Genomic DNA, 14,411 nt, shown 5'->3' on the forward strand with positions numbered 1-14,411 from the left:
CATTTATGTTTGAACTGGATGGTCTCACCTATGGCAGAATATATCATTTCAGAGGACTTGTTAGGGATTTTTAAAATGCTTTTAAAGCATTTCCAGAGCTCAACCATTGACCCAGAAGCTTGCTTATGGATAGGCTAAGCTAAGGCCACTTTGGGAAGCACAACGAGTTTTATGGCAAGGACGAAAGAGGTAAGACTAGAGACTCTGATAATCACTATGAAAGGAAGTTCTGAAATTGAGAACCTCGATCTGACCGTCAGAGTTCAGTGGAACCAAATGCAAGGAGGGAGTTCTCTAGATAATCCCTCACTTGTCACCTGGACACATTCTGTATCCTCTGGTCCTTCTTGGAATTCATCCAGAAGCTTTGGAGATTGGAACATCCAAAGGAGTTTGTTATAATAATAGGTACTGTGTATTAAGCACTTGTTTTGTAACAGGTGCTGTTCTTGGCCCTTTGTGCACATTATCTTATGTCATCCTTACAACAGCCCATTTTACAGAAAAGTAATTGAGGCTTGGAGGAGTAAACTGATTTGACTGAAGTCATATGGCTAGTAAGTGACAGAGCTGGGACTTGAAACCAGGTCTCACACTAGGGATTCCTTTAACTGCATTCTTTCTCTGAAGAAAGAGGCGGAGGAGGAGAAGAAATCTGAGAAAGTGTCACAGAAACGCGCAACCATCTGTGCCTAATATTTCAAAATATCTTTTAAAATATTTATTTGAGAGAGAGAGAGAGCATGCAGGGGGAGGGGCAGATGAGCACAGAGCCTGATGTGGGGCTCGACCCCAGGACCCTGGGTCGGAAGTGAATGCGTGACTGTCGCTTCTGTGCAGTCCCCTCAGCTACGAGGTGAGAGCTGGGGGGCCAGAGCAGACGTGCTCAACCCTGGGTCGCCCCAGGTGCTCAGCCTTCACAGTGATGACGAAGGCATCGGCAGCACCTGGAAGCAGAGTTGTTTGTTTTTTTTAAAGATTTTATTTATTTATTTATTTGACAGAGAGAGAGAGAGAGAGAGAGAGAGAGCACAAGCAGGGGGAGCGGCAGGCAGAGGGAGAGGGAGAAGCTGGCTCTCCGCTGAGCAGGGAGCTGGATGCGGGACTCCATCCCAGGACCCTGGGACCATGACCTGAGCCGAAGGCAGACGCTTCACCGACTGAGCCACCCAGGCGCCCTCAAAGTTGTTCTTTTTGAGGAAAATAGCTTCTCTTTGTGTCATTGCAGGGCCTCCTGTCTTTGGTGGAATGAGCAATGGCAGTTGAGATTTGGAAAAGTGGTAAATGTGGCCTCATCGTTTCTTTTTGTGGTTCTTCCCTTCTGACTCTCTGAACTCGTATTCAGTGGGAACATATTTAGTGCCTCCTGTGTGTCCAGTGTTATTCTGGGCATTGTGCATATCCTGACCATAATTTTCAAGCCAGAAATTTATTCTAAGTGTATTTCTATTAAAAAAAAAAATCTTAGGGGCACCCTGGTGACTCAGTCAGTTAAGCGTCTGCCTTCGGCTCAGGTCATGATCTCAGGGTCCTGGGATGGAGCCCCGCATCGGGCTCCCTGCTCAGTGGGGAGCCTGCTTCTCCCTCTGCCTCTGCCACTCCCCCTGCTTGTGCTCTCTCTCTCTCGCTCTCTCTGTCAAATAAATGAATAAAATCTTTAAAAAAAAATCTTGGAGCTAAAGGTGGTTTTATGAATCACTACTGGTTGCTGGTTGCTGAGCACATAATGTCTAAACCCCTCTGCTTAGCATTCAGAGTTCTCACTACATGCTGCCAATCTTCTTGCCAAACTAATAATCCTTTGCCAGTCATCTCCATGTAAACTCATTCCAGCTCCTCTGAGAGTTTCATTATTTTCTAGGTTAAAGTTGGATGACTAATGATTCTATGCCTTTGCACATATATTGGCTTCTGCTCAGAATACATTTTACTCTAATCTACGTGAGGCACTCCTGTTCATCCTTTAAAACCCTACTCACATTTACCCCCTACCCCACCTCACCCCCCAAGGCCTTCCTGATGCTCTCAGGTGAAGTGAGATGCTCTGTCTTCTGTTTTTACAACTTTGTTCACACTTCAATGAAAGTATTTCCTACTGGAGCTTCTCTCCCAATGGAATTTAAAATCCTCAAAGGCTGGGACTGTGTTCCTTTTATCTTTGTCTCTTTGCGCCTGCCTGTTGTGGGAGTTTAGTAGTAGTTTTGCTGAATAAGTTAATAAAATTACACAAGATTAAAGCTGTGTCAGATAACCTGGGTAGTGAGGGTGTTTATAAGGGGCAGGAGAGATGTAGGAAAAAAAATACCATTTCTAAACATGTAACTTTTAACAGATTTGGAGAGAAATGGTGAATCTGAAGGATGATAACTAGTGTATTTAAACATATTTAAAATGAGTATGTTACATAGCATTTATAAACATAAGGAAATTCTAAGTAGAGATGTGGTATCTATTGACTTGAAAGTATTTCTGGAGGCTTCACAGAGGATGTCAATTTGAAACCCATGCTTGAGAGATGGGAAGAAAGAGTCTCTTTAGTTGTTGGAGAAATGGACACAGAAAGCCATTTGCACTGAGGAAAAAGCGTGAGTTTAAAAATGTGGCTAAGCTGAGTGCCTGGCCATTGACAGGTCCTCAGTAAATGCATGATGTTGCTGGAGTGTTCGAAGTGTCCACCACACATCCCTCATCTACTATGACGTTCCACGAATTAAAACACTATGGGTCAAATGAGGAACAGAAATAACAGCTTCACTACTGAAAGCATGCCTTTCCTGAAAAACTGGGGGCCATGTGCCCTCCACTTCCTAAACCAAAGACTAACCCCAAATGGACTTCCTGCTCCCTAAGCTTCAAAGATGGAGGCTGGTCCCCTCTGTTGGAGACCTGGGTCTGCAGCAGAGGTTCTCAGCCAGCAGAGAGTCAGAGTCACCCTCGGAGCCCTGTCCACGGCACATCGCAGCAAGCCAGAGAGTAGAGGACAGAACTCTGGGCTCCCGAGGCTGCTTCTAGACCCCAGACCCAGGGCCCTGCACTAGAGGGAGAACCACACAGCCTGGTTCTCTGCCATCCTCGCAGTTGTTGTGGGAGGACTTGGGGTAATGAGAGGAGAGGGACATATGATACAAATTTGTGAAGGATTTGGGAATCCCATGTAACATTGCCACAGGTCCTCCCATATTAGCAGAATTATAGTAGTAAGAGCTGTAAGGGACTCAGAGACCAACTATCCCAACCCTCTTATTTGACAGATGAGAAAACAGAAGCTAAGAGGGATTCCATATCGGCCTTACGGTTTGATTACACTCACCGAAAACACATCTCCACATGTGTTCGGTGATGATGCTCAAAAAGGCTAGCCTTGTCATTTTCTAAAGATGTCAGGCTTCAGACATGGGACACAAACCTTTGATTTACAAGCACACCTCTTCATGTTACAACCCTCTTTTGGGTTCATCACTGGCTATGGACAATTTAAGATCACCCTAGTGTGCAGGAGGTGCTAAACTCTACAGTTAATGGAAGGAGGTTGTGCAGAATGGAGTATCTACGAGCGGCTTTATGAGCCATAAGAGTTGGTCTCTTTCTTTCATGACCTTGAAAGGCTGTTTGCATAAAAGATAAGAGAAGGTCCTTTGAGAATTAGTGGCAGGGTCTAGCAGGAAGGAATAATGGGAAGGGGGGCAGACTGTTGAAACGAGGGGCCTACAGACAAAAGAATTAGCACTCTATTTCTTCTGGGACTAACTCATTAACGCTAACGTGGGACTGGGCTGAAGATGGAGGGCACAGTGAGGAAAGGCTATCATGGCTGGCACCTCTTTCTTTATTAAGCCTGTGTGGTTTCACAAATAGCCTTCCCAAGTCCAGGTGGTATCCACAGACTGGCACCATCAACTCTCAGACAAAACTGCAAAACCAGCCAGTTCCTATGACCCACATATTTTCAGGGTCTTCATTAAGCTCTCCATGTTTCTGGCCTTGCTCCCTGCTTTGGTTTGAATGGAACTCATATGTTCAATCTTTACCCCCAAAGGTGATGGTCTCTGCAGGTAGGGCTCCGCCCTCATGAATGGGATTGGTGGGTTTTTTAAATAGTTTTATTGAGATGTGATTGACATAGAACATTGTATAAGCTTAAGGTATACAGTGTGATTATTTGATACGTGTCTGTGTTACAAAGTGTGGACCACAGTAAGGTTAGTTAACACAATCTTCATCTCACATAATTACCATTTTGTTGTTTTTGTTATGGTGAGAACACTAAAACTATACTTTCATAGCAGCTGTCATGTATACAATATAGTATTCAACTTACAACTGAAAGTTTGTATCCTTTGCCCAACATCTCCCCATTTCCTTCACTCCATGAACCCATTCTACTCTGTTTCTATGAGTTCAATGCATTTAGATTCCGCATCTAAGTGATTTCACACAGTATCTGTCTTTTTCTGACTTACTTCCCTTAGTATAATGCCCTCAGATCCATCCACCTTGTCACAAGTAGCAAGATTTCACTCCTTTTTATGGCTGAATAATAGCCCATTGTATATGTACACATTTTCTTCATCCATTCATCCACTGATAGATGTTTGGGTTGTTTCAATGACTTGGCTATTGTGAATAACGCTGCAATTGAATATGAGAATAAAGATACCTCTTTAAGATAGTGATTTCATTTCTTTCAGATATATACCCAGAGTGGGATTGCTAGATCAGATGGTAGTTCTACTTTTAATTTTGTGAGGAACCTCCATATGTTTTCCACAGTGGCTGCACTGATTTGCATTCCCACCAGCAGTGCATGAGGGTTCCTTTTCTTGCTTCCTCACCAACACTAGTTATTTCTTGTCTTTTTGATGATAGCCCTCCTAACCCCTGTGAGGTGATATCTCACTGTGGTTCTGATTTGCATTGCCCTAATGATTAATGACACCGAGCACCTTTTCATGTATCTGTTGGCTATCTGTTTGTCTTCTTTGGGAAAATGTCTATTCAAGTCCTCTGCCTATTTTTTTAATTGATTAGTTTTTTTGTTGGTTTTTTGCTATTGAGTTGTATGAGATCTTTATATATCTTGAACATTAACCCTTTATTAGATATATAATTTTTGAATATTATTATAGTAAATAAATATTATAATATATATAATATTTGAATATTATTTCCCTTTTGAAAGCTTACCTTTTACTACTATGTTTTCTTCTCAGAGTTTTATTGTTTCAGGTCTTATGTGCAGGTCTTTAATACATTTTGAGTTAATTTTTGTGTATGGTATGAGACAGTTTCATTCTTTTGCATGTGGCTGTTCAGTTTTCCCAACATTTATTGAAGAGACTATCCTGTCCTCATTATATATTCTCATCTCCTTTGTTGTAAATCAGTTGACCATATAGGCATAGGTTTATTCCTGGGCTCTCCATTCTGTTCTATTGGACTGTGTGTGTGTTTTTATGATCAAACCCTACTGTTGATTAATATAGCTTTGTTTTTTTTTTGTTTGTTTGTTTTTAAAGATTTTATTTATTTATTCATAAGAGACAGAGAGAGAGAGAGGCAGAGGGAGAAGCAGGCTCCCCACTGAGCAGGGAGCCCGATGCGGGACTCAATCCCAGGACCTGAGCTGAAGGCAGACGCTTAACCATCTGAGACAGCCAGGTACCGATTAGTATAGCTTTGTAATATTGTTTGAAATAAGGAGGTGTGATGATTCCAATTTCATTCTTTCTAAGGATTGCCTTGGCTATTTGGGGTCTTTTGTGGTTCCAAACAAATTTTAGGATTGTTTGTTCTGTTTCTGTGAAGAACTGAAGAACACAGTTGGAATTGTGATAGGGATTGCATTGAATCCATAGATGGTTTTGGGCAGTATGGACATTTTAACAATATTAACTCTTCTGATCCATGAACATGGGATATGTTTCTGTTTATTTATGTCTTCTTTAATTTCTTTTATCAGTATCTTATAGTTTTTAGTGTACAGATCTTTAACTTCCTTGGTTAAATTTATCCCTAAATATTTTATTGTTTTTGATGCTACTATAAAGGGGATTGCTTTATTTCTTTATCAGATAGTTTACTGTTAGCGCATAAAAAAGGCTAATGATATTTGTTTGTTTATTTATTTTTTATTAGTGAGAGAGGGAGGGGCAGAAGGAGAGGGAGAGAGGGAATTCCAAGCAGGCTTCATACCCAGTGCAGAGCCTGATGCAGGGCTTGATCTCACAACCCTGAACCAAAATCAAGAATCAGACACTTAACCGACTGAGCCACCCAGGTGCCCCACAACTGATAATTGTATATTGATTTTATATCCTGCAACTTTACTAAATTTGTTTATTAGTTCAACAGTTTTGTTTTTGTTTTTGTTTTTTTCTTTTTTTGCTGGAGCATTTAGGATTTTCATATTTAAGACCATGTCATCAGCAAACAAAGGCAATTTTACTTCTTTCTTTCCCATGTGGATACCTTTTATTTCTATTTATTGCCTAGTTGCTCTGGCTAGAACTCCCAGTACTATGTTGAATAGAAGTGATGAGAGTAGCAAACGTGTTTTGTTCCTGATCTTAAAGAGGAAGCTTTCAACCTTTCACCATTGAGTATGATGTTAGCTGTGGGCTTGTCATATATGGCCTTTATGATGTTGAAGTATGTTTCTTCTATATCCAATTTGTTGAGTTTTTATCAAGAATGGATGTTAAATTTTGTCAAATGCTTTTTCTGCATCTGTTGAGATAATTGTATTATTTCTTGACCATGGTATATGATCCTTTAAATATGCTGTTGAGTTCTGTTTGCTGGCATTTTGTTGACGATTTTTGTACCTGTATTTATCAGGGATATTGGCTGTAGTTTTCCTTTCTGGTAGTTTCCTTCTCTGACTTTAGTATCAGTAATGCTGACCTTGTAATGCTGAGTTTGGTAATGTTCCTTCCTCTTCAATTTCTTTGAAAGAATTTGAGAAGAATTGGTATTACTCCTTTAAATGTTTGGTAGGATTCACCCATGAAACCATCTGTTTTGGGTTTTTTTGTTGTTTTTTGGAGGTTTTTTAATTACTGACTCAGTCCTCTAACTTGTTATTCATCTATTCAGATTTTCTATTTCTTCAGGATTCAGATTTAGTAGTTTGCCTATTTCTAGGAATTCATCCATTTCTTCTAGGTTGCTCAGTTTGTTGATGCATAATTTTTCATAGCAGTCTCTTATGTATTTCTATTTATTTATCTATTTTAAAGATTTATTTATTTTAGAGAGAGAGAGAGAGCGTGTGCAAGCAGGGGGGCGGGGCACAAGGGGAAGGAGAGAGAGAATCCCAAGCAGACTCCCCACTGAGCATGGAGCCTGATGCAGGACTCCATACCATGACACCAAGATCGTGACCTGATCCAAAACCAAGAGTCAGATGCTCAACCGACTGAGCCACCCAGGTGCCCCTGATCCTTTGTATTTCTATGCTAGCAGTTGTAATGTGTCCTCTTGCATTTATAATTATATTTATTAGAGTCTTCTCTCTTTTTTCTTGGTAAGTTCAGCTAAAGGTTTGTCAACTTTGATCTTTTCAAAAAGCAACTCTTAGGTTTGTTGATCTTTTTGATTATTTTTCTATTCTCTAGTTCTTTTATTTCTGCTCTGGTCTTTGTTATCTCCCTCCTTCTGTTAACTTTAGGCTTAGTTTTATTCTTGTTTTCCTAATCCCTGGATCAAGGTATAAAGTCAGCTTGTTTATGTGAGATCTTTGTTTTGTCTTCATCTAGGCACACCTTGGTCACTCTATATTTCCCCTTTAGCACTGCTTTTGCTGCATCCTGTAAGTTTTGGTATATTGTGTTTCCATTTTCATTTGTTTCAAGATACTTTTTTATTTCTCTTTTGATGTTATCTTTGATCCATTTGTTGTTCAAGAATGTGTTGCTTAATTTTCACATGCCTGTGAATTTTCCAGTTTTCCTCTTGTTAGTGATTTCTAGTTTGATATCATTGTGCTTGGAAAAGATACTTGGTGTGATTTCAGTCTTTTGAATTTTGCTGAGGCTTGTTTCATGACCTTACATATGATCTATCCTAAAGAATGTTTTTGTACACATGAGAAGAATTACATTCTGCTTGCTGTTGGATGAAATGTTTCATATACATCTAAAAGTTCCTTTTGGTCTAAAGTACACTTCGAACCCAGTATTTTCTTATTGATTTTCTGTCTGGATGATCTATCCACTGTTGAAAGTGGTGTATTGATATTTCCTATTATTATTGTATTGTCATCCTTTACTCCCTTCAGATCTGTTAGTTTTTGCTTAATATATTTAGGTGCTCCGATATTGGGTGCATATATATTTACAATTGTTATACTCTCTTGATGAACTGACCCCTTTGTCAATATATAAGGACCTTCATTGTCTTTTTTTTTTTTTTAAGATTTATTTATTTATTTGGGGGGGGTGGTGAAGCAGAGAGAAAAGGAGACAAGCAGACTCCCCACTGAGCAGGGAGCCTGATGTGGGGCTCAATCATAGGACCCTGAGATCATGACCTGAGCCACCCAGGTACCCCGACCTTTGTTGTCTCTTGTTAAAGTTTTTGACTTAGGTCTATTTGTCTGATACGAATATAGCTACCCCTGCTTTCTTTGGTTTCCATTTTTGTAGGGTATCTCTTCCCATCCCTTCCCTTTTAGCCTGTGTATGTCATTGAAGCCAAAGTGAGTCCTCTATAGATAGCATAGAGTTAGGTTTTGTTTTTTATCCATTCAGCTGCTCTGCGCCTTTTGATTGGAGAAATTAATCCACTTACATTTTAGATAATTGTTGATAGGTTAGAACTTACAGTTTGTTGCCTTCTTTTTTAGAATAATTATTTATTTTTTTAAAATTCCAATATAATTAGCATACAGTGTTATATTAGTTTCAGGTGTACAATACAGTGATTCAGTAATTCTGTATATTACTCAGTGCTCATCATGATAAGTGTACTCTTAATCCCCTTCATCTGTTTCACCATTCCCCTACCCCCTCCAACTATCGCCTTCTTGTTCATTGTTTTCTGGCTCTTTTGTAGTTTCTTTGTCTCTTTCTTCCTCTCTTGCTATCTTCCTTTGTGAGCTGATAGTGGTATACTTTGATTGCCTTCTCTTTATTTTATGTGATCCACTGTAGGTTGTGGTTGCCCCATGACTTACTTAAAACATCTTATAGATAAACAGCCTGTTTTAAATTGATAACAATTTAACTGTGATCACATATAAAAATGCTACCCTTCTACTTCCCTGCCCCACATTTATGTTTTTAATGTCATGATTTGTATCTTTTTAAATTGTATACCCATTGTGGAATTACTGTAGCTAGAGCTGCTTTTAATATTTTTGTCCTTTCATCTTTTTGCTAGAGTTATGTGGCTAGCACATCTCCGTATTACAGTATTAGAGTGTTCTGAATCTGACTGTATACTCAACATTTCCAGTGTATTATCTATTGGTATTGCATTTCTAAATATGTTTTCAAGTTACTAGCTAGTGCCCTTTTGTTTCAACTTGAAGAACTCCTTTTCAGCATTTCTTATAAGGCAAGTCTGGCTGGGATAACTCCCTCAGCTTTTGGTTATTAGGGAATGCCCTTATCTCTCCTTCATTTCTGGAAGACATCTTTTCTGGGTAAAGTGTTCTTGGTTGCCAGGGTTTTTTTTTTTTCCCCTTTAGCACTTTAAATGTATCATCCCATTCTTTCTTGGCCTGCAAAGATTTCTGCTGAGAATTCTGCTGATGGTGTTATGGGTTTCCGTTATGTCAGAGAAGTATTTTTCTCTTCTGTTTTACAATCTTTCTTTGCCTTTGATTTTAGACAGTTTTATTATAATGTGTCTTGTTAAAAAAGAAAAAAAGAAAAAGAAATTCTAAGTGGTAGTGCCTCTGTAGAACAAAGTTTCTCCAAATTTAAATCGCTAAAAAGCTATTTACAACTAAAATGACTTAAGAAATGTTGTACTATAAATGAAAAATTGTGTGCACATTTTGATTATAAGAATATAATAATTTTGCTGAGATAAAGGCAATAAAAATTTAAAAGAAAGAAAATCATTTTATATTGAAATTTTGGGGTGACCTTTCAGCTGCACATAGTTGGGTATCCAAATCTCCCAGGTTTGAGAAGTTCTCAGCCATTATTTCTTATTCTTAATTTTTTTAATTTTTGTTTATTTATATTTTTTGGTAATCTCTACACCCAACGTGGGGCTCAAACTCACAACCCTGAGGTCAAGAGTCCCATGCTCTTCTGACTGAGCCAGCAGGTGCCTCAGCCATTATTTCTCTTTAAATAAGCTTTTTACTCTTTTTTCCTTCTCTTATTTTGGGACTCCTGTGATACATAGTTTCTCTTAATAGTATCCAATAAGTTCCATAGGTTTTCTTCATTCCTGTTCTTTTTTTTTTTTTTTCTTCTTCTTCTTTTTGCTCCTCTGATTAGTTAATTTCAAATGATCTGTCTTTGAGCTCACTGGTATCTTCTGCTTGGTACAGTCTGTTGTTGAAGCTCTCTGTTGAGTTCTTCTGTTCAGTCACTGTACTCTTCAGCTCCAAAATTTCGATTTGGTTCTTTTTAATGTTTTCTATCTCTGTTGAACTTCTCATTTTGTTCCTGTGTTGTTTTCCTGATTTCATTAAATTGTTTATCTACATTCTCCTATATTTCTCTGAACATCTTTAGAAAAATTATTTTGGATTCTTTGTTGGACAATTCCTGTATCTCCATTTCTCTGGGGTCAGTTGCTGGAAGTTCATAGTGTTCTTTTGATGAAGTCATGTTTTTCTGATTCTTCATGATTCTGTAGCCTTGAGTAGGTGTCTGCACATTTGAAGAAACAGACACCTCTAACAGACTTTATGGACTAACTTTATGCATTAAGATATCTGTTTACCTGTGGGTGGCAGCTTGGTGGAACGTGCCATAACACAGGTTCTAATGGGTCAAGGCACCAAGTGCAGGGATATATGGCGGCTCTGGGTCTAGAGGGTGTGGTACCTCATCAGCTCAGGCCACTGGGGTCCATAGCATTGACAACTGCCTTGTCCTTGATGAGTGCTGGGAGGCTCCAAAGAGGCTGCAAAGACTATTTAGGTCCTCAGCAACACCTTCAGCTCCAACAGCTAGAGATCAGAGCAGGCAGCAGTGGTGGCCCGAGCTGACAGTGTGCATACACTTGGCTGTGGGTGTCAGCCATGGGTGCCTGGGTGTGGCAGGGGCTGGTGTACAGACACAAACATAGTCGCAGGCAGCAGGGGCACAATGGTGGCTGTAGGGGTGACACTGGGTGTCAGCATATACTCCTATGGCTGCTGGTTCTTGCCACAGGTGCACAGCAGTAGGGGCCAATATTGGGAGTCAAGCCAGAAGCATGCAGATACACAGCTAGCAGGACTAGTTGCAAGTAAGCCCAATGGTACAGGCCTGTGACAGAAAACAGGCTAGAACTGGGCCCATAAGCTGCTGCAGGGGCCTGGCTCTCAGTATTTCCTCCTGGGGCTACATGGTCTCCCCATGGGTATGCACATGGCAGTGGAACCCAGTGACATAGGTTGGGTCAAGGGTGTGCAAGTGGTGGCTTGGGGATGGGGGGAGGGTATCTAGTTGCATTTGAGCCAGTGGTATAGGCCAGTGACAGGAAAGAGTCTGGGCCCACAAGCAGCTCAAGGGGCCTTGGCTATTGGCGTGCAATTCTATGGCTGTAAGATGTTGCCATGAGTGCACGCATGAGAGTGGAGGCTGGTGAGAGGAGTCAGGCTGGTGGAGTGCAAGTGCAGAGTTGGAGGGGTGAGCCCCAGCATGCACATGGTGGTGGAGATCAGCCATGGGGATCTGGGTTGGCGTCTTGCACTTCTGCAACTGCAGAGGCCTGGGCTGGCTGCGGGTCCTCAACGGCTCTGGTGGGAACAGTGGGGATGGTAGGGAGCAAGGAGGAACTCAGGGGGCTGGTGTCAGCCAAAGCAAAAACCCATGGGGTGAAAACCAATGAAATCTGTGGAGTGTTCTCACTGGGTAATTAGGGAAGGGGGAAGAAGTGAGAAGGGAAAAGATAGGAGATTGGCTCTAATCCAGTCCAAAGTAGTAACCTAATAATAAAATGACAGCTAACATATGCTGAGAACTAAGTATGTACAAGACACTCTTCTAAGCATTTCGCAAATGTCAACTCATTTAATAATTGTAACACAGTGATGTAGGTACCACTATTAACCCCTTATTGCAAATGAGGAAACTGAGGCACAGAGCAGTTATGGGGTGAGCCAAGGTGGTGCATCAAGTAATTAGTGGAGTGGGAACCTCTTTGATGACACAGAGAAGTGATCACTCCTTGATAGTTCCAACCCTCCCCCTTGCTCTTTTCAAATGTGACCTCCAGGAAGATCTAGGGCAGGGCTGTCAGGGCAGAGAAGGGACTGGTTCCTATATTCCTGTGGTGGTCTCTGTGTTCTCCCTGGTCTCTGCAGTGGCGTGGTTAGTCTGAGATGTTACCTGACCTGGGACCACCTGCCTGGCATAAAAATGCACTTTAGACTTTCAGCAGAAATTAAGGACTGTCTTTAAAAAATTAAGATGACATGCAAGCATTATAATGCTCATAATATCTGTAGAATCTGTTTGGGGGAAATGTGGACCCCCAAATCTCTATTTCAAGCCATGCTTAGGTAATAGAGGACTTTTCATCTGTAATTTAAGGATGAGGAATATAGCCTTCCTGTTGTAGATTGCACCATAAGAGACATGCCATTAGCAATCCATTAGAACCTGAGGGGTTGGAAGTTCCGGGGAACAATGTCATAGCATACTGAAGTATTTGCCAATGAATGTCTTCCAGTAGAATATGGAAATCAATTTCAGTTCAGGCATGTAATTAACAAGACCCCTTGGCAAAGAGGCTACATGCATTCTTCATGACCAAACAAGAATACGACTGCTAAAAATTGTTGCATCAATGTGCAGTAGGGTTCCTTTGGGTGAATTTTTGGATAAAAGAGGAACCCCTTGAAAAAGATTGGTTTACACCTCCAGGAATCTCTTCAGGGTCGTTCACAACTACCAACGACATTGTGTATTTAGTTGTAAATGAGATATGAAAATATTCAAAGAAAGGCACTAGAATTTTAGCCACAAAAGAAGATGTAAACAGATTTAGTTAATTTGTGCATGTACAGGTAGAAGCAACCCAAATATCTGTCATCGGATAAATGGATAAACAAAAGGGGGGTCTGTCCATGCAATGGAATATTATTCAGCCTTAAAAAGGAAGGTAATCCTGTCACATGCTATAACATGGATGAACCTCAGAGATACTATGCTAAGGTAAAGAAGCCAGACACAAAAGGACAAATACTGTGTGATTCCATTTATATGAGGTGCCTAGAGCAAATTCACTGTGACAGAAAGTTGAATGGTGATGGCCAGGGTGGGAGGGAGGGGAGAAGAGGGAGGTGGCAACAGAGTTTCAGTTTTAAAACATGAAAACATTCTGGGGACAGGTTGCACATCACTGTGGGTACAGTAACGCTACCAAACTTTACACTTAAAAATGGTTAAGAGGGCAAATTTTATGTTATGTGTATTTTACCACAATTAAAAATAAAAACAGGGATGCCTGGGTGGCGCAGTAGGTTAAGCATCTGACTCTTGGTTTCAGCTCAGGTTGTGATTTTAAGGACATGGGATGGAGCCCTGCATCAGGCTCTGTGCTCAGCATGGAGTCTGCTTAAGATTCTCTCCCTCTGCCACTCCTCACCATGCTCACATTCTCTCTCTCTTTCTAAAATAAATGAATAAATCTTTTTAAAAATTTTTAAAAAAGGGATACCTGGGTGGCTCAGTTGGTTAAGCATCTGCCTTCGGCTCAGGTCATGATCTCAGGGTCCTGGGATCGAGCCCCACATCGGGCTCCCTGCTCAGCAGGGAGTTTGCTTCTCCTTCTCCCTCTGGCCCTCCCCTTCCTCAAGCTCTCTCTCTCTCTCTCTCTCTCTCTCTCAAATAAAAAAAAGAATCTTTAAAAAAAAAAAAAGAATTGTAATAACTTGTTTCTATGTGAAGGAAAATACCTCCTAGAGCACTTCTGTAGCTCCCCTTTTTAAAACCACTTACATTCACTTAAACTGTATAGTGTGTCTGATTCCTCTCAACGTTCTCTCCCAAGAACTTAACAACAAAAAACTATTCTACCTGAATGAAGTTCTGTGTGGAAGTTCTTTTGATCCTGGCACAGAGAAGTAGTGAATTCAGTAACGAAAGGAGTGAATTCAGTAACGAAAACCTCAAGGGTATTTTAAATTAGTAATCATCTCAGCTTTCTTGACCAATTGACCATTTTTTGTTGCATCTTTGTACTGCAGTCTCTCTCTCTCTCTCTCTCTCTCTCTCTCTCTCTCCCCCCCCCCC

This window comes from Callorhinus ursinus, unplaced genomic scaffold (assembly GCF_003265705.2).
Source record: "Callorhinus ursinus isolate GAN/ISIS: 27379988/994484 unplaced genomic scaffold, GSC_fseal_2.0 scaffold26, whole genome shotgun sequence".
NCBI classification, from domain to species: Eukaryota; Metazoa; Chordata; class Mammalia; order Carnivora; family Otariidae; genus Callorhinus; species Callorhinus ursinus.